General features: G+C 44.5%; 1 long non-coding RNA gene across 2 annotated transcripts; it reads right to left on the bottom strand.

Moving 5' to 3' along the window:
- Nucleotides 1-1279: 1279 nt before the first annotated feature.
- On the bottom strand, nt 1280-27936 carry LOC139999080 (uncharacterized). 2 transcript variants are annotated; one of them, XR_011804125.1, is made up of 5 exons: nt 27289-27936; nt 26542-26858; nt 11264-11608; nt 10606-10890; nt 1280-3058 (listed from the first exon to the last, which is right to left on the bottom strand). It is a non-coding gene; the product is annotated as an uncharacterized lncRNA (long non-coding RNA). The 2 variants fall into 2 exon arrangements; XR_011804126.1 differs by lacking the exon at nt 11264-11608.

Raw genomic sequence — 27936 nt, 5'->3', positions numbered from 1 at the left:
CGCTGACAGGCCTGCCCGAGAGCTGGGTAGTCTGGCCAAATTCCAGCTCTGGCTAAATTACCTGAACTCCCCTCAATGTTATGAGCTAAATCTGCTACTCCCGCCTTCCCTTTCTAAAACATTATTTAACGTTTCCGTGCACTGCTGAATAGCCACCGGGCTCCATCTCGGAGGTGCTTCACCTAATGAGGAGCTCTCCAGACTTGCCTCAGGGGTGACTTGGTGGGCAAACCCTGCAGTCCACATTCAGCCAAGGCTCCAACTATCGGTAACAGAACTGACACTTTTGTTCAGAAGGGATTTGAAATTTTCCAGTGAAAACTGCTGCCAAAATGTCGAAACATCACATAAGTGAACAGGCTCTGCAAATTTAACAACAATGAAATAAAGGACAGTTCACTGCCGATTGATGCCATCGAAGCAGCCTCAAATATTTCTGATTTCTTTTACCTTTTGCTCTGAATCCCTTTGGCTGGAATCTGTTTCCTCATCCAATTGCTTCCTTAATCGTTCAAGAGACTTCAGGAAATGGCAAAGCCAGATCCTGCAACTCCCCTTGTGTCTAATGTCATCAAGGGAAGTTCAATTATTATCACTAATATAACACATGTGTTTAATAGGCGCTTCAGCGGGCTATTTGTGACACGTGGCCTGGCAGAACAATACCCTGCCAGCCAGGGTGTAATACTATCCTCGGTTTTAGAGCTGGAAAATTCTCCCCAGTACGACAACTGCCATTACCTCAGATTTACCAACTCCTTTGAGGCTCCTAAGGACCCTTGGGTTGCTGCTTGTTTCAGTTTATGTTACTTAGCTGCATTATATAGTGAAATGAGGGCAAGCTATCTTGTCAGAATCAATTGGAGCCATGGGAAGGATAGGAGCTTGTTAAAGCCTTGGCTCACACTGCTGAGCATTGCTAACCTACTGCCTTTCTGCTGGGTTGCCTATTTCCCCATCACTTTTATCACAGCATTTGCAAGTGAAAATACAAGGGTTTGCATCAGCAGAGATGCACGCAGGGCACCTGTGGGCACACCTGTGGCCTGTGAACTTTTATCTCTACGGTTACATTTCAAACAGATGTTTTATGCTTTGTTTTCAGCAGTTGTTGCTGTTTGTTGTTGCCCTGAGTAACTTCATTTTTAACAGCTGACAGGACAGGCTTTTCTTCTTGACAATGTTTATTGCTTATAATAGAAATACTCGGGAAAACTCATTTAATGGGAGAATAAGATGGAAAGAGATGGGTAGAAATGGAAAAATTTAGTCAAAATTTAAAACGTATTTACAGAAAGTTGAATTTACAAGGATAGCAGAGGCTAAATTCTCAATCTAATAGCACTCCAGTGTGTCCTGTGTCTATGTATATAGGAAAATAACTTATAGAGAAGATGCGATTAAAGAAGGCTCAGCATTATTGCTTGGTTTGTTGGTGCTGTGTTGTATGGGTACACTCTGACTGTCTCTGTAAGTCCAACTGTTCAACTGAAAGTGAACAACAGCAGCAGAAAACAGTACGGCAGAAATGTGAGTGCTGAATATTTTCAAGGCTTTAATGATGCGTCATATTTTAGCATAAAGTAAGCTTTCCAGGAAAACGCTGGGTCCAGCGTCACTCCCAGTGCCAGGTCCCTCTTTAAGAAAAGAGCAAAGATATGAAAATGCATATTTCTTCTCTTCATCTGTGTCTTTCCATGTGGTTTCTCTTGCTGCCTCTCTTCACACTGAAAACTACTATCTGTCTTTCGTGGTGTCCTCCTGTAGAGAGGATGCACTGATGATCTCAAGTGGAAAGAAGATGGTGACGAATTGTTTGAATGATCCCCAAGGTTATGAGAAAAATGACTTGAGAAGAGGGCTGCTTAGCCCTTGCTAATCTGGTTTTGGGTTTACTCTGTTTATAGTGTGATCCTCAAAATAAGCTCTCATGGTGTAATATCTCCCCAAGCCATAATATCATTCTAATAATTTAATTTATAGCCCTGTTTGTTTACATTTATGGTTTAACAAACCAGCTGGCAATTAGGGCCCTAATTATGCTGTTATGCAAAGTAGCTCCCTTTATTTTTATAACATCGGCTGCAGCATAAGCTGTATTTGTTTTTAATTGTGAAATCAGCCATGGCAACATGCTGCAATGATCCATGTGTCACAGCTGGGAACGCTGCTCAGCTTGGCCCAGTAAGGTGCAGAAGAGCTGGATAGGTTACAGTGCTCGGACTCCCCATCCACACCAAGACAGGGCAGCCTAATGTGAAGGCTGAGTATTTGCCCTGGGTCCAGCACCAGCCTCTTGGTATTGCTTCTTCTCCTCCTTCTCCCTGTATAATTTCTCACCAGAAGAAACCAAACTGTGACATTCCACAGTAGCACAAGGCTCTACCGATTCCCTCGCATTGCTGGCGAGCCGCGCAGCTTGCTGGACTCACAGGGGTGTGCCGTTAGCAGCAGTAAACATTTGGGCATGTGCATAAGGAAACCTTCAAAAGGGCAGGAGATCAGCAGACACATCCTGATCAGCAGACACATCCTGCCGTCATCTCTGGCTTTCGGAACACCAGGTGTTCGGTCCTAATCTCGCATGTTGCAGGAGGAAATGAATGCAGCCGTTTAGATGGTGCTGGTCCTCCTACAGAAGGATAAGCTAGTTGTGCTCTGTGCTAGAAGGCTGCATAAGACAACTGAGATCTCCCTTCATCCTTCATCTTTTATCCGTCATCCATCAGTAATGTCTCCTGTTGGGATTCCACTTTTCCAGTCATCTTCAGTCCTAATTTCTCTCTCCTCTGTGCTTTCATTTTGCTTTATTTCTTGTCACATTCCCATGATTCAGAGATTTTTTTTTGCCCTTATTTCCAGAAACCAAGTTTGAGAATTCCCTCAAGTCTCCAGCTGTAGGTGGTTGCTGTCTTCCCAGCTCTTCCCTTGCCAAAAGCACGCACACACATGCACTTAAAACAGCTCAGGCTTTGTGACCAGAAATGTTTCAGAGAAAGGGTGTGACTTGCATGTGGCTCCAAATGTTTCAGTCTGTATTGGCCAGGAGATGTTGGGTCTGCAAAACAAGAATCATAATAAATCACAACTCTAAAGGGGTTGCAAGTAAAACGAGAAATCACAAATGCCTTGCATTTACATAGCTGTCTTCACCCATTGGACTTTTTCACAGAACGACTTGTCTTATCTTCCTAGACAGGGACCAAACGGACATGAGTTCAGCTCTTGGCATAACCAGAGACCGCTTGGATGATCTCAGACAAGTGACTGAGTGGGCTGCTCTCGAAGTCTGCTCCTGCAAAGTAGGGATACTGTCCCTCCTTCTGCTTTCCCGTTGTATCTGTTTGAATTCTCCTGTCTTTTGGAGGACACATCCCATAGGTTTCCGCATACCTGGTGCCTCTAAGAAGTCTCTGGTTTTAGGGGGAAGCTCGTGCTGGCAGTTACGTGGGATTTTAGGCTATAGGATGTGAACCTCTGCTCCAAGGTAGGGAGTAAGTAAATCAGGTCAGCTAGTGTATGGGCTCGAAACATAGCAGAGGCCTCCATACTGCAGAGGCCTCCATCATCTCTTTCCTGGGCCCATATTCTAAATAACAATACCAGGATAAATTACTCCAGGATTGTTATTTTTATCTGATGCAATAGGAAACTGATGTGCAAAGGTTGATTTGTTCACTCCAACTGAGCACATGAGCTCTGCTGCTCAGAATGGAAACTTGCCCACCTACCTCCTCCCCACCACTCTTATCTGCTGAGCAAGAAATGATAGAGAATAAAAAAGAAAAAAAAAAAAAAGAGCTTCCACCCAAGAGAGCAGAAGCAAATAAAAATAACTGTTTTATGGAAAAATTAGTAAATATTTTTTCAGAATTTGTTTGTAAAGTGAAACAAAAAAGAAATCATATCCTTTGGATTTGAGATTTAATACTGGATGCATGTCCTGGTGCTTTATTTTTGTTTGTTTCTTCAGAAGCAGTCTGTCAATCTCTAATGGAAATAACTGGAGACGTGTGTGAATTAACACACACGCACACAAAAATGCAGACAGCAAGAAGAAGTCATTCCACAGTCTAGCCTTGTTAAAGAATACAGTCAGTTTCCAGCAGCAAACCTTCCCCCCTCAGTCTCTCTAGCCAGAGGAATTTCTTTCACCTCCTCAGAAGCTGCTTATTAAAGCTAGGCTGGTGCTGGTTCCCAGGTAATAGAACAGCAGCAAAGCTTAACTAATCTATATTTTTACTGCAGTAATTAAACTGTGCACTTGCTAATAAAAAGGTAACACTTTAAATTAAGGCCCCATTTCTAAATGCTATATTAATATTTATGAAATGATTACTGCATACAGCCACATTCTTTAAGGACTTATTAGAACGCGTGTTATAAAACTCAATTGTAATAAAGCCTTAATGGTTATGCTCTGGCGAGCTGCAATTTTTTCAACCCTACAAGTGGCGTCTTCTGAAAATGAGAGGAAAATGCACACACACCCCCCACGTCCCCACAAACTTTTGTCTTTCTGCAGCTGTAGGTCTTGGCCCAAGTACTTCTGCTCAACCATCTATGAGGTAGGGGTGGGATTTCATTGCTGTGGTATCTCTTCTTGCTCTCCAGCCACTTTGCGAAGGTCTGCAGTCTCCTGTGAAATCTTCGGGATCATACTGGATCATATCTGCCACCTGGGTTACTGCAGGACTCTCAAAGGGCAATAGGCTTCTCTGTTTAGGCACCTGAATCCTGCCCTCGGCATCTAGGCTAGCTGGATGGCCAGGCTCCTTCCAAGTCAATGCAAAGAGGTAGGGCTGCCAGTGATAATTTATTCCCCCTCCCCAAGGCGTTTTGACATCTGTTTGGAAACTCCATGTGAACTGGAACTGCACCGAGTTTGCAGCTTCAGGGAGTGCTTGCAGAGGAAACAGGGTGAAGTCACACAAAAAAATTCAGACTCTCATCACCATGGTCACTTCATGGGCCAAGAGATAGAGGAGACAGAGACCAAAGTTTTAGGAGCAACGGGGAAAGAAACTACTTAGACTATTTCCTTCATAAGGGAATATATCATAATGCCAAGGTACTCTTAATAGTTGTTTTTACGCTTACTTTTACTAACTAGAGATGCAACTCCTCAACTTTTTCACCTTGAACAGTTATTTTTGATTTGAAACTTTTGCACTGAAGAACTCCAAATGTTTCATCCAAATGCAATTGGCAAGGGGCTGTACTTAAGGTGGTAATTAACAGCAAGGCATTTTTATGTTGTTGCTCTTTTTATGTTTTCTACAGTTGTAATAGTTTGTGATGCAGTTTGCCTAATTATGGTATTTCTACCTCCTGCCTTTCCTTTTACTTCAACTTCCTAGAAAGACAAACCTGAGGTCCCAAACTTGCAAAGAATGAACGTCCATAAAATATTTTGCATCATGAATGGCTCAATTTAAGGCAGTAAGACTTCTTAGGCATAAAAATATTTTCATGTGAAGTGTTTGGTAGGTAGTTTGTAGCATAAGTGATTAACCTCTTTTAATTAAAGCTCGAAAAATAAAAAATTCCAGCACAGCTCACAGACAGCATAACAACTGGAAGAAACTCAAAGAGAGAAAAACTCTTTCTGTGAAGGAGCCCCTCAAAAAAATAAAATAAAAATTTTAAAAAAGGCAACCTCCACCCCAAACATACAACATCTTTAAGGGCCAAAATGCAAAGACTTTGTGCTCAAACTGACCTAAGCTAAAGCTTAGACTTTATGGTCTAGTAACATAGCAACGTTTGTTATGTATAATAACAGCATCCAAAATGACACAATAAAAAAAGAATTATCTATGATTAGAACTAAACTATTGAAATGTCTCCAGCTGGAGCCAAAATTTGGAAGGGGACAAGGGAGGGGGAAAGAGGAGTTTATTATTTCAGTAGCTGCAGCGAAAATCCCCTCTGGGTGCTCTGCAAACCACCCTCTGCTCTTTGAAACCATCCCCCTCATTGACATGGTAATGGTCTTTGTTGAATTCAAAGACGATTACATCAGAAATGTGTGGCCTCTTGTGGGTTTTCCAAGGCTTATAAAACACACAAATTATATGAAAATATTGGGTTGAAAAATTAGTAAGCCATAGGAGTTTGTGTTGTTTTAGCCACGCTTTACTGCAGGGAAGGAAAACTGTGGCTCCTCCAGACCTTTGCCCAGTCTTTCAAAGCCACTTTATTATTTTTCTTTTCTGGTGGGCTCACTTCGGATATACAGCCTGTATTTCGAAAGGACTTTCATGCTGGAGCAAACATTTCGACATGCAATGTGTAAAGACCAACAACTGATTCTCCTCTCAATTACTCCAGCTCAGCCTTACTCTTTCTGCAGTACAACCGAGGAGAAAGTTCTGTCCCACAACATTTTCTCAACTGAATTCTCCAAAGAGATTGCTCTCTTTATGGATTCTTGCACCCAGATGACAATGGTGTATGTACAATGGGAAATTGTGGCTAGAAAGTACTTTTTAAAATATCCTTAAGGAATTTGGGGTTCGTAGGCATAATAGCACCACCTTGAGATAGAGTACAACACACCCAACTCGGGAAAAGCACAGGTTCCTTCCAGCACCTCTAAATCAAAGCTAAATCACCGCTGGGCAGTGGGATCACATAGCTGTGCACTGCGGTGTCGTGAGCACTGAGCAGTGGCCTCACAGCAGCACCAAGCCAAGAACAAAATCAGCTGTGAAGGACAAGTACCTTCGGGAGAGAGACTTTGTCTACAACGGCTGGTGTTGGGGATCGGGATTCAGGTGTACTGGGCTCTCTCTGTTTAGCCATTTAGGTATTCTCAGTAGTGCTATCAATGAGCTACCTTTCCTTTCTTCTCCATCTTCCTGTGACTCGTAGTGAGGAAGCAAAAGCTCATTGTGCCATGCCCGTGTTGTAGTGAGACTTGGATCTGGCGAGAACACAGCTGACACTACCACGTCCTGAATGTGTTTTGTGTGTGTGTATTTATTTATTTTTTTAATTGCCATTCGAGTGCCACATTTGAGCTTCTTCTCAGGGTTCATTTAAAACTTCCCCAAAGGAGTAAACAGCGCGTACAGGGGGAGGTTCCCGCTGTTTGTGCCATCTCCCCTACGTGGAGCTTGAAGTAAGAGTTAGATCTGCAAACAAGATCCAGAGTTAGGAAGAAGAACTACCAAAACCAAACAACAAAAAAGCTTGTATGGGGTTTTTAGACGCTCTGGAGTTCCCTGCACAGGCTGTGGCACAGCCCCGTCCCGGCAGGTGGCCGGTCGCCTGCAGAGAAGGAGCAGCAGAAGCGAGGGAGGCAGCCTCGCTGCCGGGCAATTTGCATCGTGAAACCACGGCCCCCGTCTCTCCGCTGCTGCTCGGCTGCCAGGTTGCTGTTAAGGAAAGCAGCGGTGCCAGGAATTAGCTATTCATATACGGTCTATGTATAAACACGGCGTGCTCACCAGAGCACCCGCTACCGCAGACCTAATGGGACCTTTAGCTCTGCCTGTGTGTAAGGGGCAGATAAATTTAGAAGTGAGATAGTCTGTTTTGACTACCAATTAGGTGGGTCTGAAGACAGGAGGAGACATAGGGGAGATGATTTTTCCCTCGGTGGCTGCTTGGCACCGTTACGTTAGCCTCCACACGCATGATTAATTGCCCCATCATTCAAGTAGCTCTTTTTATTCTGGCCACTCACAATATTATTATTATGAGCTACTGTTTTTCCAAAGCCAATTATTGTAGGATTAAAATACAGCATCTACCCTTGTATGTGTGTAGATGCATAAATAAGGAACCAGTAATCAAAAAAAAAAAAAGAGAAAAAAAAAAGAAATGCAATTAATTTTTCTCCCTCTCCCTCTTTTTTTTTTTTTCCTCTACTTCCAGCATTTCATATCCATATATAAAAGCTCCTGAAGGAAAAGGCATTTGAACAAGCAAGGAGAGAAAAGTTTGTAAGGGGAAAAATCAGTGGGACCCTGCAGAACAAACATGTATAAAGGCTTTGTTTCAAAGTGCACGAATGCAAAAGCCTGTTGGGGATAATTTTTAGGCTTTGCCTATTTTTAAAGGGTTGAGGAGCAGGAGTAAAGTGAGAAAACAATTCTCTGTAGGAAGCTGTAGCAGACTAAATGGAGCTTGTTGTTATTGGCAGAGGCATCGATGCTGAGGGCAGCAGCATCGTTACTGAAGCTGGAGGCAGTGGAGGTTTAAATAAATACGGAGTGATCCATGAACCAAGATAAAATGTGATCTAGCTGTGCAGGGTCCTCCTGTCCTATAAAGCAAGGAGGTTTGGTGGGGTGTGAATAAAAGGAGATGAATGAGGGCTATCAGATAGGAGATTCAGAAGAAAGTGGAGAATTTTTTATCCTGGTTGGTGTGTTATGAATTAGTCACACTCTTTATGAGGATTTTATCTGGGCATCTCCCTTGCACAGAGGCACATAGACACGTTGTCCCCAAAGGCAGAATTAGAGAATGACAAAATCAAGGAGCTGTTGGGCTCTCAATTGCTCAGTGCCCAAGTCTGCAGCTCCCCGTGCTGCGGGCAGCCTTTCCCTTCAGGTGCAATGACAGGCTCAGGGAGAAAACCCAAAGCTTCCCACCCGCTTTTTCTTTGGCCTTACTCGGTCACAAGCTCACATAAAATTGATGGGGATTATTGCTGGCTAAGACCAGCATTAACACAGGATTTGGCCCAACATCTCACATACAGCTAAGCAATACTAGCAACAATAAAAAACCCCATGAAATGCTTGCAAAACCGGTAGCCTGCAAGACTGCACAAAGTCTTGCCTGGCAACCTGTCCAAAAAGATTTGACAGAAAGTATTCCCTATCCCTCACCACAGCAGAGGCAGGAGATTTCAAGGTTAGGTGATAAAACAACCAGCAAGGAAGGACTTTATGGATCCATTTGTCTTCTTCATCTTTTACTCCTTAAATACACCTCTCCTTATCTTTGCAGTATTTTCTCATTTTTTCCTCCGGGCATAGATAGCCCAGCAAAGAATTGAGACATCCAATGTTATTCTAATGCTGGTGTTCATGCACAGCCATAAGCAGTGCTGTGTTCCTGTCGTAGGAGACCCCAGCTACACCTTGCAGTCAGGCCTCATATCATGGTCTTTGTTCTCCCCACTCCTGCACTGGGATGAAAACGCAGCAACAGAAATAGGTCCGGGCAAGCATGTAAAAAATTCCAGTTTTTTCCTTAAGGAAAATAGTATCTCTCGATTAAGTGCCTTGTTCATAGAGATGGAGGTTAGGCAGAGCAACATGGCTGTGATACATCAGCTGTAGATTTGATTTCCTGAGGTGTTTGCAGAATGCCCACATCAGTGTGCGGCCGTCCCTAGGGCAGGCGGTTCCGTACCCGCACCCTCCCGTGCAGGAACAGCAGCGCCTGTCCTGCTCTCAGTGCTGTGTTGTGACTGCAGGACTTCCAAGCGGCCAGTGAACCATTGAATGCTGTTATTCAGTGTTGTGTGGAGGGGTTATACCAGTGCCTAAGTTAAATAAACCAGTTACAGGTGAGCTGCATCCCAAAAAACTGTTTTCCTCCCAGATCAGCCAAGAAGCAGGCGCAGCTCTGCGACTGGTGGCCAACAGGAACAGATCCATTTTTGGGTGCCAAAAAAAGTGAACAATGTTCAGTGTCCTGAGAGCCCTGGAGAAGGAGAGGGATGGAGGGCTCTTCCACCTCCCTCCCTTGCCTGCCCATTTGGGGCCGTGGCTGTTAACCTCGGAGCCCCGTAAGGGCAGAGCCCAGTGCCACGCACCTGATTCCTGCAGCCAGACCCGGCCGGAGCCCGGGGCTGTTTGAATACACAGGATCAAAGAATCAAGAGCCTGTTTGTAATTTCTCTATGTAAATAAGAGCAGCATTTGTGCACTCGGAGGCTGTATAAAGAAGCCTTGGTTTAGCAGTAAAGAAGAACTATTTTTACAGAAGCCAGCGAGAGAGGCTGGAGCCACCGATTTAGCGGGATTACAATGAACAAAAAAAGTCAAGCCTGGAACTGTTTATTTTAATTTAGGGCTTTTGGGGCCACGGCAGGCTGCTGGGGTGGGAAGATATTATTTTTATGGACTTAATCAGATGGACAGGATTTGTGGGCATTGCTAATTGAATGGAGAAAACTGAGAAAGGTGTCTACTTTGCCTTGAAGCTCTCCTTTTTTTCTTGTTTTTCTTTGTGTTTGGGAGTCAGATGAAAAGCCGTTTTATCACCTCACATAGGCTATGGAGGGCTAGCAGGCTGGGAGAGGTGTATACAGATAAAAGGAAAAAAGGTACTTCAGTTTGTAGGGGAACCTTTTGTCTCTCCTGGATTCAGCTGCCTGGCTGAATGGGCTCTGCATTTGTTTACCCTTCCCCGTGGCAAACGAGGGCTGGCAGTGGCCTGGTGGTGAAAGAATTGTTTAGTAATTCCCTGTACCTGGCCTTTCCCTTTAAAACACTTTCTGAATGCTAGATAATGAATCCGGTAATGAATCCCATAACACAGGATGCCTCATTTTCCCCACTGTACTGACAGACAGCTAAGGATTACATGTATGGGCCAACACCTGAAAATGCAACAGCAAAGTCACCAAAATCATACCTCCAAGCTGCACTCTCAGCAAGATGTGAACTTGACTTAAATACTGATGTTCTGGGTAGTCTTGCAGATTTTTTCCTGTGTTTTTCAGTGCTGACTCCCCCACAAAGCAGCAAGCAGAAACCAGGACAAAACCAGGACCACTGCGCGTTGGTGAGCGGAGGATTTTCAGGGTGTTTCTTTCCTTGGTGGTTTGTTTTGTTTGTGGCAGAGGGAATTCCAAACAAACCAGGCGATGAAGAACATCCCAAAAGCTGCCACTTCTTGTGTGTCTGCTCAATGATGTCACTGAAAAAAAAAAAAAAATGAAAAAAAAAAAGCCGTCAGGGTGTAAATATCCCACTCTGCACACCCTGCAGTCCCCATTAGGGCAAATGTGTCAGGCTCACGTAGGAGGCAGGACTGAACAGCACATTAGTTACGGTCCAAAAACATGATCTACAAATATTTTCTATATCATAATTATACAAAATGAGTGGAAATTTCTCCCCCCTTCCTCAAGTCCCAAAAACATAGCCCATTATGAACACAGAGCCATGCTGCCAACTCTACAGGAACATAAATATCATTTAAGTCTTTTTGTGCTGTGTAGTAGCTGGAAAGTGGAAAAATGATTGAGGGACAAGTGGTTTTTAAAATCCCCGCAAGGCCTGTAACTTACCTGTTTATTTCAAGAAGAGCTGCAACTGCCAAAAGGAAAGGAGTTACTTGAGTTGCTATCATGTTATGTTTCCAGAGATTATTTCAAAATAAACATGGGTTGGATCTTTGCTGTTCTCTTTCACTCAGCATTCCTCTACACGGCGACCACAAGGCTGCACGTGGGGCTGGGGGCAGGGGCTGCTCCTGTGCAGGATCCATCTCAGTTTGGACATGGCCTTAAGGATGCTCTGGGTCATGGGCACGTCACTACCAGAGGCTGCTGCAGGGTGGAGTCTTCAGAGCCAAGAACAACCAAAATGCTTCCCTTTGGCCTCAGGAAGATGCTCCGAAGTAAGATTATTTGCTGTTGAGAATTAGATTGTGTTCAGAAATCCAGTGGGTGGGAACAACATAAGGCAAGCTGTGGAAGACAGGACCCTGCAGATAACCCCACACATCACTATGACTTCAGCTCACGGGTGTAAATTTAAAAGATCTTTATACTACGTAAAATACCTCAAATGACAGTGAAATTCTCAAGTCATTTGTAATTGACTTTCAAAAATGTAAGAGAAAATTGGTAAAGTAATTAACAACCTATCTCAATCAAGTAAAAGAAAAGCGGTATTAGAAAGTCAATTGTAATTCTTCACCAGTCTTTGGGCGTGAAAAAGAACTAGCTTAATGTTCATGCTTTGTGTTAAATCTTCATAGGAGTGTCAATTCAGTGTTGAATGGTGAGGAATTTACATCAGGTTAAAAGAGGACAAGGCTAAGAGTTATTTAACAACCGGTTCCTTTTCCATTATCGGTGTGAGTAATCCTGATGGAGTTGTGGAACAACACACGGTGACGTCTGGCAGAAATGATGGTTAACAACACAAAAGGTTAAAGACTAGAGGCTGCAGGAACCTGATACCTCTGGCATTGAGCCAACGGGTAACACTCGAGTTCAAAGAAAAGATATGGATTTATCCCTGATCTGTACTACCTCTGCCAGTTATATGGTTGTCAAAGGACTCCAGAGATCCAAATTTCATCCTCTGCTCAGCTACAAACTTCCTATGTGACTTGAGTAAAGTGACTAAATCTCTCTGCTTTTCAGTTCATGCTCCCTTCAGTGCAGGGGAGACAGTTCCCTTCCTCACAGGGGTAACGTGGAGAAATGCTTTAAAAACTGCAAGGCTCTGCTTTAACTTTTCCATTAAACAGATACACGTTTTTGACCAGACTTGTTTGTAACCTCTGTACCACAGCTATCTGTCACAGAACACATTTCTGTGAGTTATTGAGCAAATATAAAATGACATTTTTTAATGATAGTCCAGGTGCCAGGTACAAATTACGAAATCTAGGTAATATGGATAATGATGACTGACACTGTAATTGCAGAAGATCCCTGGTTGTGAAAGAGACATTTGAGTTTTAACAAAGAAAAAATGATACCAGGAAAACAAAACAGAAAAATATAAAATTTAGCTGCCTTCTTCCTGAGATCGCAGACTAAGGTGTTCCAGATAAACTGCCGCAATATTAAGAAAGCAAAGAGCTAACTGGACCTTTAAAGTGTAATTGTATTTTCTTCTAGGCACACTTGACTCTATTGCCATTATAAACCATCACCTGCAACTCTCTAGTGCATCCAAGTAGCTTTCATCTCGCATCAACGGAAGCTGTAAAACAAGTTCATGCACAATTTGCACAGTCCAGGTGTCTGCAATTTCCATCTACTGATCCGCACAAAACCCTCAGCCAGTTTCAACTAACTTGCTTCATACCTGCAGAGATGGCGGTAACGATATTCCATTTAATAACGTCGACATCTTTGTGCCAATTGAGTTAAAGACTCACCAGATTCTCATCTAATGAACCAAACTAATGAAGGATAAAAGATCATTAAGAAAACAGAGGCACCGAGGAGGGGAACACAGAGCCAGCTGAAGGCTTCCTAGGAGCTCAAGGAAATGTAAACTTTCCTGCCCCAGGAACAAGCCCATACTGCCCCAGCCTTTGAAAGGAAAAGGATAAGTGGGGGAAATAAATCAGGACAAGGAACTGGGGGAGAGCTCCAAAAACTCAAGCCTCTTGCTGTCAAAGAAATGACAGACAGGGACATAATTTACTCAGTCTTTTGGAAGATGGAGAAAATTACACAGTTGCTGAACTAAGTTCCACATTGCAGCCATTTGTTTCCCTCCTGTTCTGTTTTAACTGTCCTCAGCTTTGTCAGCAGAATTTGGGACAGAGTTCTGGTGCTGTCACACAAGGGGTGCAAGTCATTTGTGATAGCTAGCAGTCTCCTCACTGCCCAGCTGCTGGAGTCAACTACAAACAGAAGAGTCCAAGCATTCACTGAAAACGAAATAGGAGGTGTTTCAAAGCATCTGAAGATAAATACTGAAGATGCTTGAAGAGAAATGCAGATGCTTATCTGCCCAGACACTGTACAGAACGAACTAAAAGTTTCCCATTTTTCTGAGATGGTTTTGTGATTCTTGTAGTTGGCTTGCAACTCTTTGGGACCTGAGATTATCAATATTGCTAAAAATTCATCTCAAGATTAGTCTGTTACATTCAGTCTGTTTCCTTCTGGAATTCACAGAATCATCCCTTTTGTTTATCAGCAATCCCTGTCAGTCTCCCCGTTGGTCTCAGCGAAGGGCAGTTCTCAACAGGCTGCAGAGGCTGGCTGATCCCCAAGTTTCTGGGTAAAACCTGCTAGTGTGCATGCTGCGGGGAATGTTTGCACTGTCCTGATGCACACTAGGAAATGGGTGAAGGGTCCACATCTAACTCGTGTATGGCCACATAGTGGTTGTTCATGACAGTCACTTGGCACAGAGGTTAGAGAGGTGCCATAGGCAGGGGAGCTCCATCTATCTCACCTGCATTCAGAGCACACTGGGAGCCTGAATGCTCAGTTTTATGGATAAAAATAAAATGTCAGCCTCCAGACTTTTCTCCGAGCACATCACTCTCTTGGATTCCTCTGCGTGCTCAAGCCACTAGCTTGGAGCTTGCATTCCTGCTCAGCGTGGCTCTGTGTTTTTCAAAGGCAGTGGAAATTTTGTTTTGGAAACACCGCCGCGAGTGCAAACAGGAAGCAGGAAGGGCTTCTTCAGAAATGCAAGAATATGAAGGGAGTGCAGTTTCCATTCCTTTGGATCCAACCCATGAGTTAGTTTTGCAACAACAGCAAGATATGAGTGGTGAGGTCAAGAGAAAAGCAAACATGTAGCAGCCACAGAGAGTGACTTTCAAAATCGCCTGTTGGAGCTCTGAGTCACCAAATGTGCTACACGCAGCCAGGATGCCTAGAAAAATAAAGAAAGATGCTGAACAGTCCCTGCAGTGCAGCTGTGTTATTGACAGATGGGATTAAGTGGTAGGAGTGCTCAAAGTGGGATATTTTCTTATAAGTGCATTGCCTTTGTTTGTTGTAATTTTGATTTTTAGTCCTTTCTGCTAAGGCATTTGGGGACCTTTTAGCCTAGGGTGTACAAATGGATGTTTGTTATTGTTCCTGTTATTGCTGCTATTTGATTTGGGCATGTTTCTGTGATTCAGCAGTACCCTTACGAGATTGCAATGTGACGTTTGTTTGATCAGCAGATCATAGGAGTAAGAAGCAGCAAGGGAGGATGATTTCTTTGCCTTTGCAAGGTAACAGGCTTGCAGGAGGAAAAGTAACATCAAGGTCTCTTTCCTGGCAGCTACAATGTGTAGCGATAGGCTCAAAGCGTCCATATCCTGCAGGATTATATCCTTTGCCTGATTTTTGAAGCACTTTCTTATGCAACTAGCAATAGTAAGAATGCATTGGAAGGGCTCAAAGGTGTTCTGCCCTCTCACCCTAAATTTCCCCTAACACACCTTTCAAGCAGCCCCTTGCCCACACTGCTCTGGCCCTGATATGTGGTGCATTCCCTGAGAAGTACCAAAGCTTTTCTCCTTTTTGCAGTAGCTCCAGGTGGAGCTGGTTGAAGGGCACCAGCCAGAGTGGGTGTACAGACATCCAGAGAGAGAGCGATGCTGATGTCTGCTGAAATTGCTGGTGTGTTGGTGCTTCTTGTAGTTTCTCAGTGAAAGCCTGGCTCTTTCCAGCTCATGTGTATGTTTGTGCATGTGCTCTTTTATGCCTGCACTTAGTTTGAGATGCTCTGATTTTATATCCAGCAATGCAACTGGGGGGCTTTAACATACAAAAGAAATGTCTTTCCTCCAGCTGGTCTTGGCCTTAAAGAAACCGTAAGCGAAAACATGACTAGAAACTAAACATGAAACTTCCCCATCTCTTCCAATCTTGTCTATCTTCTTACTCAACAACTGTGCCAAAACATTCCTTGACCAGGTTTTTATAGCTGATAGATTACAAATTTATGACACACAATTTAGGGAGATTGCTTAACTTTCAGAGGTGTAGCTGAGCCTTTGGCTGGCCGATTGGCTCGGGGCACCTCACCATAACCAGCCGTCCATCAGTCATTGCCAGCCACCAGTGTTTGCCTTTCAGGGATGCCGGAAGAATGGCAAGGAGATTAACGGAGGCACTCCTTGGTTTTTCAGACAGAGTCAAATCCTTTCCCTTTCTGCCAGTCCTTTGTGACTGGCAAATTACAGCGTGAGCTTATCAAACATTGATAAACAATAGAGGACTTCCGCACTTGGGAAGAAAATAAAGTAACAGGATTAGACAGGCCACTGCATTCCAGCACTGTGTTTATTCTTCACGGGGAAGATAGGTCTATGTACCTTAAGGGATTTCTCCTTCCTTTTCTCAGGAGTGACTGAACTCAAGTGCAGTTTGCACACTCTTTTAAACACCTCTCCTAGGAAACAGTGTTAAGGGAGCGGGTCTGTAAAGGAGGGCACTTAATGGCAAGTGCCACCCCGGTGTGCAGGGAGGCACACAGCCGTGCCTTCCTTGCTATGTGACGTGGTGCAGAAGACCACGTACTGCATCCAGCAGCACTGTAGGCAGGGAGGATTTCTGCAGCAACACCCTTCTCATCCCACTGAATGCCAATGGACTTCCAAACCCCAAGGACTGGTGCATTTCTTTCTGGCTGTAGTTCAGGAGTCTGTGATGTGATGGGTCCTGGTTCCAGAACCTGCTGTGTGCATGGGAACCAACTCTGCAGACAAATGGCATAATTAAATGCCAATCAGAGCCACATGTCAATTTGGCAAGGCCCTACTTTCTTCTGGAGGATGTGCAGAGGATGTGCAGTTACACACCCAAATGCAAATTTTTGCTCAATACTGTATGTGTAAAGAAATATTTGCTTATAGGTCCTCTACCTGCAGGCTAGGAAAATCCCAGCTCTCGCCTCTTTGTGGTGCAAGGCTCCTCTGGCCCAGCAAAGGCAGCAGCTCCGCAGTGGTGTTCACTGGTTGCTGAGTGGAACCAGGTTGAGCTAAGCAGAACTGATGTCTGATGACTGGCTTCTTCTGGTTTGTTTTTCCTATTTCACAGAAAAGTGGATTTTTCATCCTTCTACTCCATGAACTGGTTGAATTCAGGATTTTTTTTTTTTCCAGCACTGGCACTTTACCAAGGCTCCTGAAAAAGATGCAGTAATGTTTTTTAATCCTGTTCATAGCATAGCTTCAAATGGCCTCATTTTTTAATCCTGACAAGGTTTCTCTGCTGAATTCCCAAGCCCCATTTACTCTGGGGTCAGTCAAACCTTTCCTCTAGAGCAGACGGGGATTTGAGGTTTCTCCACTGACATTAGAGCAGGGCTGTGTGTTTATACCTCTAGAAGACCTGACTCCTTACATAGACAGCACGGATTTTTATTTTCTTTGCTTTCCAGTGGGATAGTAAGTACGAAGGGTGCTTGTCTGCCTGCTTGATGTTCCATGACAAGCAGCAAGACGTAAATCTGTTACTGTCCAGACCTGAAGTAGGTAAATTCAGGTTGCCTGCATGTATCTGAATGTACCTGCATGTCTCTATCTCTGAACCCTCCACACCCAACCCTGTGTTGTCATTTCCTTGCAAAAGCAAACTTCCCCTCACAATCCCCAGTGCTTTTGCTCTCCTCCTTGGCCTCCCCTGCTCTCATCCTGCAGCACATGTTGGTCCTGGTGCCGCAGCACTGGGAGTCTTGTTCGAACATTTCTCAGTGCATTTCAGACCGTGAAGGCTGCTCTTGTCTTCCACCCTCTCTCCTAGGCCCAAACAAAATGTTTCTCAATGGTAAGCTGTCATTAAAGTTCAGAGAAGCAGAGAAAGCAGATCCGGTTTCATATCTAATTTGCTGTAAAATGAGAGGCAGGGAAGAGAGGAGTCCTTTTTAATTAGAAAAAGGATTGCCGAGATACTTTAGCCAACACAGTCTTTCTCTCCAGTGCAAGAGCTTTCATGCGTGTAACCCAGCCCTCTCTCTTTCCAAAGAATGAAACATTATAAATATTGCTCTCTGCTCTGTCTTTATTCCTATTTCTCTTCCGAGTGCTTTGGATCACTGCCGTCCTCCTGATTGCCTGACAAGTGAATGCTGAAGAGAAAAGGAGTGGAGGGCCAAAGCCTCTCCTTCTGTCAAGTGCCAGTTACTGGGCGAGTGTAAAGGGAGGACAGGGCAACTGTTAGCTCCCACCAGCATCATCCTGTGCAGCACATGTTCCCGTGTCATACAACAAGCCCATGAAATTGTGCGCCACTTTTTCCCCAAATCTGCTTGGGACTATGTCTGCCTCTTGCAAAACTTTGATGAAGAAAAACAGCAACCCGTGGACTTTTCTAGGCATGAAAGGACAAAAATAAAGAGGGACAAAGAAGTGCAGCGTAGAAGAGAACGTTCTGTAGAGCTTGATGCAGGCTTGCGTGACTCTCATCAGGAGAGTGAACGATTCGTTTAGGTATCTTGGGCACATCCCATCCCATCTATCACTGAAGAGCATTCATAGGCAGAAAAAAAGCAGTCAGGTTGCCAGGAGCAGAGGTCTTTGCAGGTCATTTTCCTGTGCAAACACTGAAATGTCACAGGCAGACAAACCACCCTTCCTCAGAGCAAGGCCAGCCTTCGTCAGTGCCAGAGCAGGCAAACTGTGGGCACCTGGATCTGGTGTTGTGACATCAGTGCATCTTCCACTAAGGCTGCAATTTAAGGGCCGATCCACAGAAAAACAAACTCATAAAATGCAGATTTGCAAGAAATTATCGCTATTAAACCAGGCTACTTTCTCTTCCCACAAAACTGTGTCTCAATTAATGGAAATATTTATTTGGGTGACTTGCAGATTATGTCTCCGGCCAATTAGCTCCATCTCAATGTTCTATTTCTTGCCTTTGAATCAATAAACAGTTCAAGATTTCCTGGAGTCAGAAAATGAACGTCAGTGCCAAGAACTGTGGGTGTATTAAAACCATACCTACAACAATAGCCTCAACAAGGGAGCTCTGCTAATCACTCCCTTGTTTGGCTGGGTGTCTGACAGAGGAGCTAGAAAGCTGAAAGTATATAACACCCCCAATAGAGGAAACCACAGCTTACAGAACCCATGAAAAACATTTACTAACCTCCAGGTACCCTTTGTTCTCTATCCCTCCTGACAAGCACTTTTCTTCAGCACTACATACCTTACATGCCTTTGCCATACGATTTGATTGGGGGCTTATAAGGTGGATCAAGAAGAGTGAGTCATTATCTGCCATTTATCTTTCATTTAATGAAAGGCGAAGAAATCGCAAGAAAGCAGGACACGGCGTTCCTTTCTATAATTTGGCCAAATTGTTCCAGGTTGCTTTCAAAACTGAACAAATCAGCCCCAAAACTCCTGTGCGTGCATGTGGGCCCATGCACACGAGCAGATGCAGAACTTTGGGGGTTTGTGCATGGGAAGGAAGCAAAACAGCCCCCATGCAATGATTTCTGCTGGGGAGCACTCCCAGGGCAGCACCTTTGCCCCATGAAATAGGAGGGAAGGTCTTCCACCTCGGCCAAAATTGGGTTCTAAAGTGAGGAACGGGGACAAAAAGGAGGCCTACCCAGCTCGGTGCTGACAGAGCCGGTCCCCTCAGCCGTCCCAGCCTTGACGCCGTTCCAAGCTGGGAGCTTTATGGCCGCGTTAGCACGGCGCCCCTCCACGGGATGTATTAGTTTGGGCAGGGTGCCATGCTCATGCAGCTAGAAGGCTGCTAGAACGGAGCTGGCTCGTATTCGGCCTGATTGGGGAGCCTGTAGGCATGCCCTTCCCCTCTGGCTTCATCAGACCTGCTACCACCCAGGCTGACGCAGCCTGAGGGTTGCTCACCCCGGCGATGTTAGGCCTCTGATGTGCCAGGCCGGTCAGTGGGCTGTCAGGCATCAGGATGGCATGAAGACGGGGTAGTTTGGGGACTGTGTTCACTTTTATCCTTCAGAAATCCCCATACTGGCACACAGAGCCAAAGCATCTCAGTTTTGCAGGCCTGCTTATGAGAAAGCTGGCAAGAACTGGTGAGGGCAGCTCAGAGGGCTGGTGCTGATGGCATCTCGGGTTGGGATCTGGCGCCTGCCACCAGTTGGGACTCTGGGATCCCAGTGCACTTGGGCTGACAGTGAATGAAAGTGCTCTAGGTAAAGACAAAGATACATCAGCAGAGCTGTAGAGGCCTTAGCACTGCAGAAGTAGACAGCTTCTGCAAGTCAAGGATAGGCACGATAGTGAGATCTAGTTGAGGCCCATAATATGACCTAATGGATTTTCTTGCAGGGTTTGACTAAGGGAAACCTAGGTGACCCCAGAAACATAGCAGCAAGGCATCATTAAAATTTGGCAACAGAGGAGTTAAAGCACAACACAAGTCTATCAGTGACTTGAGGCTGTCCCGCTCCGTCATGCCCAGGAAAACAATAACCTTTAAAAGAAACTGCAGCAGAAGAGCCGGTGTTGCGCGGTTCTTCCACCCACAGGCATGTGCTGGCTGGCTCTTGGCCTCTTCGGCAGCATCTGCCCACACAGTAAGGTCAGCGTGTGTCATTTTCTGCTTACCGCCGCCTCTCGCACCTCACTCCCACTCCATGGCTTGTGCTGGGCCATGGCCACGGCCAGTTCAGCCACTTGCTGCTGCCAAGTATGTCCAGCATCCATCCTCGCCATGCTACGTGCAGCCACGCTGCCGGCCGCCAAGAGGAGAAACCCAAGATGGAGCAGGGGAAGGTGATAGATGCGGTGGGACCTGGCGTGTCAGTGGTATGCTGACTTGGCAGGGCTGGGATCTTAGCGGTCAGGATAGCCGTGGCTCTGCTTGCAGCCATGCCAGCTGCCTTTTTTAAGGTGTAAATCACTGCTGCGAGCCCTGTAGAGCCCTGCTGTCAGTCACAGCAGAGTTTGTAATTCTCAAAACTACTACATTTTACAATCTTGGGAGGTTTGTTTTGCTTTGGTTTGTTTGTTTGTTTGTTTGTTTGTTCACTGGCAGCTGAAGCTGGGCTCAGTTCTGTAAATGAAGCTGGTTTTTATTTCTCCTCGCATGACAGCTATAAAGCCTCGGGTCACGATCACGTCAAATCATCCCTGCTAAGCGGAACATGAGCTGGTCACTGCTTGGGTGGGTGGCCTCCAGCTAGGATCCAGATGGTGGTAAGGATTAAATCATCCCTGGGAAGCAGCACCAACTGAATGTCCACTTTTGGCACCATGGGACTGACAGTTCCAGCCTTCATGCCCCTCTTGGGCTCTGATCACTCCCAGCCCTGGGGAATCTCATCGCACCTTTCACAAGCCCACGGGGATCCTAGGATGGGTCCAGCTCGGAACCAACATATTTTGCACCCATTCAACGCTGGTGTAAGGGATGAAGCCAAGTGCATAATGCTGCGGGTCAGGCCTGTTGTTTGGAGTTAGGAGATGACAGATCAGAGCCATGATACAGGGGAGGTGGCTGCATCTGGCAAACACGATTTGGATTCCTTCTGGAATCTGTTATTCCTTTCCCTTCCACAGCCTCTGCCTCCTGCACACAGACACACACATCCCGAACCTTGTTGTCCATTAACTCCCAGCAACTTTGTCCAAATCCCCCAAACCAGGAGGGCCCCTCCATGTGGAAGCGAGAGGAGAAGGGCCAGGGGAGCACTCGTGCATGCCTCAAAACACAGTTTTGTCCTCGTCCCTGCCGGAGCAAATGGATGCACGCTGGGCAGGCTGGAGCAGCCCGTCCAAGTTTTGGAGCATCGCTGCAGAGAGCCGAGCCAAGAAAGAACACATGGTGGTTGTGTGCTGCAGTGACACTTCAAGAAAAATCGCTTTGAGTCGTGAGCCTGATCACTTAACTGCAGCGGGCACCTTCCCAGATTTCCTGAGTCAAATGTAAATTGCCTGAGGAAACGTCCCCCTCCTGCCCCCCACCCCGGCACCGCTCCCCCGTCGCACACACGCTGCCTCTGACTGCACACCCTATGTCTCAAAGCCATTTTACTGTGTTTACAAATTATGAACATTCTGGTCAGTTAATTATGAAAATATTGGTAGGTCTGTAAGGCTGGCTCCCGGACGGAGCCGGAGCAGAAAGCAGGCTGGAAAGGCCTTGAAAAATGAGCCGCTTTCCCTCTGCTCTTAGTGCCAATGGGTTTTGTTGTTCTAGGGAACGACTCCGCCAGTCTGCAAGCGCCGCTTCACAGGCGGCAGCTCCGGAGGCCGGGCTGGCGGCGTGATTTACCCCGCAGAGCTGCCCCGTGTTAGCAGGAGGGAGCCGGACAAGCAGAAGGGTGGTGGGAAGGATGAAGTCTGCTCTCTGTTAGCCCCGCGTAAATCTCTGTGCAGGAGCCAAGAGACAAAGCTCCAGCAGCAGGACTGGGTGGAAGTACCTCAGTTCGCACCATTTTAGTCCTAGTCCTGAGTTAATTTCAGACTCGTCTACAGCTGGAGCACCTTTATGAAAGGCAGGGCTGTGGCTCTGACCCCAGGAGAGGGTTTTTGCTCTGGCCTAGTTCCCTTGACTTGAGCAGGATACATCCCGCTGTGTGCCTTAATACGAGGATCAGGGCAACGAAGTCCGGTTCTGTCTGCGTAAGGACTGGAGGTCGGGCAGCACTCTGAAAAGAAGGGCAGGTCCTGCAGAGCCAACTTCTGAACCCAGTGGAGTTATGTGAGCAGAAAATTGACCCGTTGCTCTGACCTAATTTCCTGTATTTACCTGGCGTAAGTGAGAGGAAAACATGTATTTGTTCGCAGCCTGTTTTCAGTACAACAGCACTTCATTTTCGTCAGCCGAATCGCTGGCCATTGATTTCTAAAGAATCACGCCAAGGCAGAAAGCTTAGGGAAAAGATAATTTTCCTACCTTACCTCTTTCCTTATCTACCCTAAAGGAAACAGATAATTTTGTTTTTCAATATTAGTAGGGGAAAAAGAATCTGAATACATTAGTGTTCCCATTTCTTTGTATACACAGGCAAATAAAAGGGGATAATATATGTAAAGTGCAGCATATTCACAGTATGACAAAACTGATCAGTTTTCATTGTATTTGAATTATGTTATGACACAATACACTTAAATGTGTCATGCTGTATATTTTAAACTGTACAAAAATTGATCAATTTTGTAGCATGTAACACGTAGATCAGACATTTTTGAATATATTAGAAATACACACACCATGTTCTTTACTGAGAAAAGAAAGAATTTTGCTACAAATTTAAAATGTATATCACATTTTGCTGGAACTATTTGTGTGTTGATTCTACCATATCATATATCATAGCATATCACATCATCAGGTGCTCTGTAAAAATAGGTTTCATTATTCTAATTGCACTGGCAGCTCTAATAGCAGGTTAATGTTTTTTTTGTTTGGTTGGTTTTTGTTTTGTTTTGTTTTTAATTCAGAATTTAAGATCAGGTGATGCAAATACAGCTATATTTAAATTTTTGAAATTAATTTGGTTTTCATCAAGTAATACAAAGGTCCATTCAAAGAGACAATAGCACTATTTAAAGATATTGTAAGGTCCACAGGGTTTCACAGAGACCAGATTATCAAAAAGGATAATAGTCTAATATGTTCAGAATAGCTGAGATTAACATTTTTTAGGGAGAATAAATTTAAAGATTAAAAAAGTCACCTGAAAATGCAGTTTACACAGAAGTGCCTTTGGAAGCAGGGGAGACAACATCCTTACCTAACTGAGCAGTAACTTATGCAGAAAGATGATGTGTGCGAGCAAATCATTGTAATCCAAAAAAAAGGCAGGTATATACCACACCAGAATTCATTGTTCTCAAATAATATAAGAACTTTTACAAGTTTGTATACACAACAGTTAACTAAATCATTTCATTTATATTGCCTAGGAACATTTTGTTCTTTTTTACCTGCTCATATTACATAGTTGGTTTATTTTCCAAATGGCAACCTATTTTGAACTTTTAAAGAAATATCAAATCGAAATTTTCAATGATTTATCTCTTTTCACAATGAGAAATGTAGTTAGCTGACCTCTCCCATGAACAATTTCAACCAGTGTTAGGCTGAGAAGTTTCTGAACCGGTCGGTTTTTCAATAGCAAATTCCTCCCTCGTAGTTTGTGAGGCATGTAGAATTGCGTGTATACTATTTGCTGGCAGAATTGGTTATTAGTGGTTATTAATGTTTTTTATTATTATTATTATTATTTTTGAGGGGGAGGAGGCTAATATATGTTTTTGTTGTATTTTTCTTAAAGTGTCCAGATATTTTGTGGGTTGTTATTATTATTATCATTATTATAAATTATTACATTTGGGTGCATAATGATCCTTCCATTCCATGCACGGTTATGAATTTTCAATCTGTGTGGGATTAAGGTGAGTTCTGCCTGCAAAGTCAGGTTAGCAGTGAATAAATCGACCTGGTGCTGTAATTGATGGCCAAATACTGCATGCTCCTGAAACCGAATTGCAGTGCAGAACACCTCCAGTATTGCTGCTCTTGTGAAAGCATTATTTGGATACAGTGTCAAAAGTACCAGCTTGGCCCTATTATTCCGAAGCTAAATTGATCCATATGATTGGAGAATTGCCCAGATATTTTTTTTTCAAACAATCATTTTGAAATTACCATTATCAATACATTAATGCATGTTGAAGGCTTGTTGGGTCTGACATAGGAAGTGATGTAATAAGGGAACCCTTAATACTCGCAGCCCTCAAACAGGAAACATTTTCCTTGAGGAATAGTATACTTGAAAACTGCAGATTACAATTTAATATTAACCAGATTTCTACATTAAACATGATTTCCGAGAACAATTTGATTTTTCTTTTTTTCCCCCTTTTTTTCCTGCTTCTTCTCTAAGTGATCAAAACTGCATCCAACCACAAGCGGCTCCTGGAATGAGCCCATGGCTGCCTGCAATTTAAATGTCAGCCCCGGCAATTGCAGAGTTACATTGGATCTCTCCGCCAGCCCTTGCCACTCACTGCTTCCCCGTCAGTCCCAATCTGCCTCTGATACCCACACGTGTCAGTAAGCCTCATTTTGTTCGCCTTGCCTGGGTAGGTACGTTTTGCTTCAGGGATGTGTGGAAGCATCCCCCAGGGTTTTGGTGGTATTGCTAGCTCATATATAGCCAGGACCAGCTGATGGAATACTGATAACGCAGCAGCAATGAAATTCAGTTGTGTTTTTGGAGACAAATGGCAAACCTTACAGTCTCCAGTGCAGTAGGAGGGACGGAATGCGGAGAATTAACAACTGCACAAATATTTCATTTTCCGGACTGACCGAGTACTTGATTCCTCAACTGACCACTAATATTTGTAAGTATTTGTTCATGGTTTAACAGTCCTGTTCACAAGTGCTCATGATGCCAGGCTGCTAACAAACACAGCAAACAAAAATTGCTGCCCCTGTCTCAATGAGTTTGCAAGGTGAGGGCCATGCTGCACGACACCAGGTAGGAATAGATGTGAGTAACATCGCTTGTCCTGCACTGCTCGGGTGTCTGCGTGGTACCAGGGGATGGATCCCTGCTGCTCCCTGCAAAGGTTGCTGCCAGGAAGCCCTTCAGGCTGAGCCAAGCACAACTCATTTCACCATCTCCCTCAAAAGTCAAGTCAGACCACACCATAGCAAGACGTGTTTACCAGGCCTGCAAAAATGATGGGTCTAAATATAGTGCTTGTCGAAACAGTCCTTACAGGGAGGAGGGAGAAGGGACGGTGTGGCAGGGAAGGAAAAGGTAATGCTGAAGGTCCTCAGCTGAAACCTTCTGTTCTATTATGATTTTTTCTCTGGAATTATCTATTTGTTTTCCAGAGGCCTGCTCCTACAAAATGAAACATTTCAGAGAGCCAAAGATTTAAAAACTAAGGAAATCTCTGTGTACACCCAGATCCTGCATGCAAAGACTATTCAGTGAGGCAAAGACAAATGAAAGGGAGAACTTGTCTGCTGCTAGCTGATGGGTTGATTGGTAGCATCAGTTCTGCTGGTAGCTGCTTCTGGAAACTCACCTGCTGAAAGCCACTTTTTTTCCAGAAAGGCCTCCAAAAAACAGAAACCACAAGAGGCATCCTGCACCTGGCCTCCCTAAGCTGGTGCTCTGCTGAGGAGCACGATGGGGGAGTGGGAAAGGAGGGGCACGGCTGGGAAAGGAGAGGCACAGTTTTCTCAATGTCTGCAGACAAGGTCAGTCCCAAAGGTGAATTCCCACCACTTTGCATCAGGAGTACTTGAAAAGGGTTCGACAAAAGACATATAGCAGAGAACATTCCCCGAGATGCCGAAGGATAGAGAGTATCTACTTGAAACCGTCTGCCCCATGCTTTGAAATCCAAGCGCTTTGTTCCATGCCTGGTTTGAAATGGTCTCCTCTGTTCTCACACGGAAGACTCAGGAATATTGTCTGCCAGCCAGAACTGAAATGTAAACCAGGATCCCCAACGAGCGGAGTGACAATGTAACACTAATCCATCCCACTTCTGCTGATATGATGCACATGGAGAAGGAGGTTAACCGCACTGGTGCCTCCTGCGGTGGGCAATCACTGTAATGTAAATTGTGACCTTCGCACAATTGCTGGTTGGAAACATTTACTTGGAGACTAAATCCCTCCCAGGTTGCATGATAGCACATGCTTTGTTTTCTTAGGCTGTTGTTCCCCGTTTGGCACGCAGTACAAAGCCATCCAGGGGCTCTGAAATCCATGAAGCACAAGCCCGGACTACCCACACTCTGCCAGCAGAATTGACAAGCGTGCAAGAAAAAGGCTCCTTGGGCTGCCAAGTCATGCAGCTTTTGAATGAACCAGCCTCCCCATGAAAGATCCCGGCTTTCTTGATCAGCAAAATCCTGATCTGCCATGAAATTCTCTCACCCACCTTGGTCTTTGGAAAAGGAGCCCACACCGCAGCTCTGGGCCTGGACAAGTGTTGTTCCATGCCAAACCCATTCTGTAGCTCTTCTGTAGCAATCTGTGGGCAAAGACAGCTGGTAGAGGGCAGTGAGACACCGGAGATGAAGGTGTGTTGGAAAAGGGAGCTAAAAAGGGAAATGAAGAAAGGTATCGGCTGTTCTCTGCAGACTTTTGGTCACAAAACATTGTTGAAGACCTTCCAGGCAAGTGGTTTCATCCCAAGCCACTGATGCCAATTCAGGTATCAGTCCTACTAGAAACATACAGCAATACAGGAATAAACTGAAAAAGAAAGAAAAGGCTAACTTTGAATGTTATATTTCAAATCTTACCCCTAATTGATCAAGAAGGTACCAGGTCTGAGACAGCTACAGCCAGAGCATCTGCTGAGATTTACCGGTGGTTTAACTTGCTTCAATTACAATTAAAGATTCAATTAAAAAAAAAAAAAATATTACAGTTACAAGATTCAATTACAATTAAAGATTCATTTTGAAATTCTGTTCAAAATCTGTATTCTAAGCACAAGCGATACTTGGGAGTGTTCTCTTCCCTCCCCTCTCAAATTTAGTCCTTCATATCTGAAGGCCAAGTGCTCATTTTGCCCCCTCTACCCCTCTACCCACAGATTTTATATTCTTTTTTACATGAACGAATGAAACCTGAAATTCATAGACAGAAATGAGAGGTTTCATGGCCCCAAGGGACCTACCGAGAATATCTCCCATGTTTGGTTCAGACAAGGGATTCCCAAGAGAGCTTGAAAAAGTGGCTGACACCCATGGCTTCTTGCTCTAAACTGGATGCAATTTCATAATCCCTGTCTGTTCTGTTCTAGTTTTAGGTTTGTGGCTTTGGATAACCACCTATATGTGCCTGTTTTCCTTAACTAGGTGTCAGGTAACAGGCTGTTCTGAAACAGTGTGTACCAGCATGGGAACAGCAGGCTTAGAAACCGGTGCCAAAAAGTTAGGACAAATTTCTTTATCCGTGTCCTTGCTCTGGCGACAACATAGTTGTTAAATTCAGCTAATTAGAGAAGGTTGATAGAACAAATCTGTAAGTGTTGCAGTCGGACTTAGTAGATATCACGCGTGTGTACTTTCCAGATTCAAAAGAGCTTGGGGAGAGTCTGTATGTGTGATATGAGTCTCTCTTTATATTAAGCCTTTCTTGAACAAACATAAACCTCATGGGGGAAGTGCTTTTTTTTTTTTTATTTTTCCTGTCCCCAGAACCTCAAGATAAAATTTGAAATGCCAGGACATAAAATATCACACTTGGCTCTATTTTACCTAGTTACCAACAAAAATATTGGCACGAATTCCTCCGTTGGCATGAATTGGCACCATTTCAGCAG

The sequence above is a fragment of the Anas platyrhynchos genome, chromosome 19, assembly GCF_047663525.1.
Source record: "Anas platyrhynchos isolate ZD024472 breed Pekin duck chromosome 19, IASCAAS_PekinDuck_T2T, whole genome shotgun sequence".
Lineage (NCBI taxonomy): Eukaryota > Metazoa > Chordata > Aves > Anseriformes > Anatidae > Anas > Anas platyrhynchos.
This window is presented reverse-complemented; position numbering and strand designations above follow the sequence as displayed.